This window comes from Microcebus murinus, chromosome 15 (genome assembly GCF_040939455.1).
Source record: "Microcebus murinus isolate Inina chromosome 15, M.murinus_Inina_mat1.0, whole genome shotgun sequence".
Classification (NCBI taxonomy): Eukaryota; Metazoa; Chordata; class Mammalia; order Primates; family Cheirogaleidae; genus Microcebus; species Microcebus murinus.
Window position 1 is genome coordinate 6790370 of NC_134118.1, and position 3046 is coordinate 6793415.

At 54.0% G+C, this 3046-nt stretch overlaps 1 long non-coding RNA gene across 1 annotated transcript; it reads right to left on the reverse strand.

The window, feature by feature from the left end:
- Positions 1–206: 206 nt before the first annotated feature.
- Positions 207–2443, reverse strand: LOC105856228 (uncharacterized). The gene is made up of 3 exons (XR_001147032.2): positions 2245–2443; positions 1917–2097; positions 207–607 (listed from the first exon to the last, which is right to left on the reverse strand). It is a non-coding gene; the product is annotated as an uncharacterized LOC105856228 (long non-coding RNA).
- Between the last annotated feature and the right edge of the window lie 603 nt (positions 2444–3046).

Below are 3046 nucleotides of genomic sequence, written 5' to 3' on the forward strand. Positions count from 1 at the left end.
TGGAGGGGTGAGCAGGGTCGGGGCGCCGGGATCTCGGGTGTGGGGCGGGGCGGCTGGAGAGGCGGCCACACTTTCCGACGCCGATGCCGGGAGGCTCTTCCCAGGGAACCTCCGGGAGGCCAAACACACCTTCCTGGGGCAGAGTGTTACATGTATATGGGGAGGAAATTACATTACAATAAACACATTCCATTGATTCACATGAAATAGTGAGGTTTTATTTTTTAAGGCTTCCAAGGCTTATGTCCCCGCTGCCTCAGGACGCGGCCGCTGTGGCGAGGGGCCCGGGTGGAAGAGTTTGGGAGGCACTGCTGAGGAGTCCCGTCCTTCTGAACACGCAGATAAAAACGGACGCTCCAGGGCTGGCGCTGAAAGGGGGGCCTCTGGGTAGGGGCGGGTGGCCAGGCTCGATCCCTTCTTAGTGGGAACCTCATGAAACTGCCGGCATTTGACCACAGGTGACTTCTAGGAACGGCTACTTCCTGTGATTCAACCCGAATCTCAGAGTCTCGCGGCGCCGTGTGGCCTCCAGGAGGCGCTGCTCTGCCTTCGACACTCCACACGGGCAAAGGCCATTTCGGGCTCCCTGATCACCACCAAGTCAGGGCTGGAACAGAGACGGCTACTGCGTTTAAGAAGGAAGTAACCAGAGAGAAAAACACGAACCCAAACAGCACAGCTGCTCGTCCCAGACCAGCAGCATCAGTGCCCCCGGGGAGCCTGTGGGTCCCTGGCCCCACCCGGCCCCGCTGGTCGGAACCAGCACCTTAGCAGGACTACCAGGCGCCCTGCGTGCACGTCCACGTCTGAGGAGCTCTGGTCTAGCCAGCGAGCTCCTGCCCACGGCCACCTGCCTTCCGGGCCCCAGCTGGGCCCGGCCAGTCTCACGTCCACCCCAGAACACGCTCTCAGACCCCCACCCCCAAAGTCGGCAAGAAGCCCGGCCCTCCCTGTAATGTGTCCCTGTCTAAGGAGCCAGCTCTTCTCTCAGGAAGTGTATTACTAATAGTTATCTTTGCCCTGGCACAAATGACCCCCAAATTTAGAGGTTTAAAACAACAAACATTTGTTTTTGCCATATGCTGTTGGTTAGAAGCATGTCACTAGATCCAGCCCAGGCATTAGGGGAGATTACACCAGGGCCCGAACCCCAGGAAGCAGGGATCACCCGGGACCACATTCCACCTGCCTCAGGGGGTGATCTCACATCTAGGGGGTGAGCCCCAATAGGGCAGCCAGATCAGAATTCAAGAAAGCGACCTCCTCAAACACAAGGTGGGGATGACCTGCGCTAATAACAAGTTCGGATAGACCCTTTAGCAGGAGCTCTCAGAGTGACTGTGCATTAGCATCACTTGGGAAACATGAAAAATAATAGTAGCAATACCCAGGCCCCGCCCAGGACCAAGTGAATCAGAGTCTCCTGGCATGGATATTTTTCTTTTTAAAAAAATTCCTCAGTTGATTCTATTGCACAGCTAGGGTGGAGAAATGTTCAAACGCTACAATGCTGGGGCTGTGGCGAGGGTCTTCGGGACAAAAGAAGGTGGGAGCCCAGAAGCTTGGACTTGAGATGAGTGGCCTGTTTGGAATCAGGGGCACGAAGGTGAGCCCTAGGGAGTGCTGGGGCCATCCTGCAGGTGAGCAGATAAGTTGACAAAAGATAGATGACTTTTTAAAGAGACAGAGCCTCACTTTGTCACCCAGGCTAGAGTGCAGAGGTGAGATCATAGTTCACTATAACCTCGACCTCCTGGGCTCCCGGGTCCATGACATTTTATGATTGTCCACCTTAACAAAACGATGGCACATGCACCTTCCTCTTAATTTTGCCGTGAACCTAAAACTGTTCTAAAAAAAATAAAGTCTTTATTTTTTAAAAAGTCAAAAAGGAAAAGAAAAGAAAAGTAGCCTACCCATTTTTAAAACTTTTCCTCAACTCCAGCTGATGGCTTCAAGGAAATGGACATAGAAAATGAAGAGGACTCAAGAGATAAAAGCACCCTGGGGTCTTATTCTCCAGTCCACAGACACAGAGGGTCACAGCTGGGGCCTCATCGGTTACCTCGCCAACACCTTCATCTGCGGATGAGGAAACTGGGACACAAAGAGGTTGCGGGGACAGGGTGGGGTTAATGGCACCGCGGGGATCAGAACTCACATCTCGAACCTGAGCCCCGTGCGCCCTGCAGGCTTCCCACATACAGAGCGTCTCTGTGGACCACGTGTGGGAGTGAAACTTACTGCAGAGTCGGTCAAGGGAGATAACACGCATCCTCTTGTCGGGAAGCCTCGGCCTTCACAGACATATTTCAGCAAGGGCCAGCCCGTGCTAGCTCGGTTCATCTGCCCTGTTTGACGGGAGCCAGTCAGGGGGGCGGTGGTGGTTGCTGAGCCTAAGGAGCTCCCTGCCATCACCTGCCTCCTGGTAGCCGCTGTTCTCATTCCCAGGGACTGGGACTCTCCCGCCGTTGCCATGGCCACGGGCCTCGCCCGCAGCATACCAACGCTGCAGTGTGCACAGATCTTTGGCCAACGTCCAGGCAGACGCAGAGCAGCTCTGTTCTAACAGCCAGGCCAAGGCTGTTGGGCTGGACTCCCTGCGCTGTGGCCTGAGTCTCTCCGAGCTGTCCATTTGGCTGCCCGGCTATGAATGAGCTGTGATTGTTAATTTCTTTTCCCGGCACCAGCTTCTCGGGAGTCTCTAACCCAAAACTTAAACAAAGAGCTAAATCAGGCTGTTCCCAGATCTCTGAACGCTGGCTATTTACCAAACACTGAAAACTTCACCAGTTGCCACCAGTTCCAAATCTCCAGGCTCTTATGAGAGTCGTAAGGAATGTTACCGCGAGAGGTCCAGGCTTGGCCCATCTGTGATGTTCTTGGGTGTCCTTTATAAGTCCCAGTCCTGTGAGCCGAAATGCCTTTTCCAGAGAGAAAGAAATCAAAGACAGGGGGTGAAGCAGCACATGGCAAGAGAATAGAGATGTAATCCCTTTGAAAACAAACAAAGGAAAACCTTCCCGTGTGTAGCGCTCATCCCTGG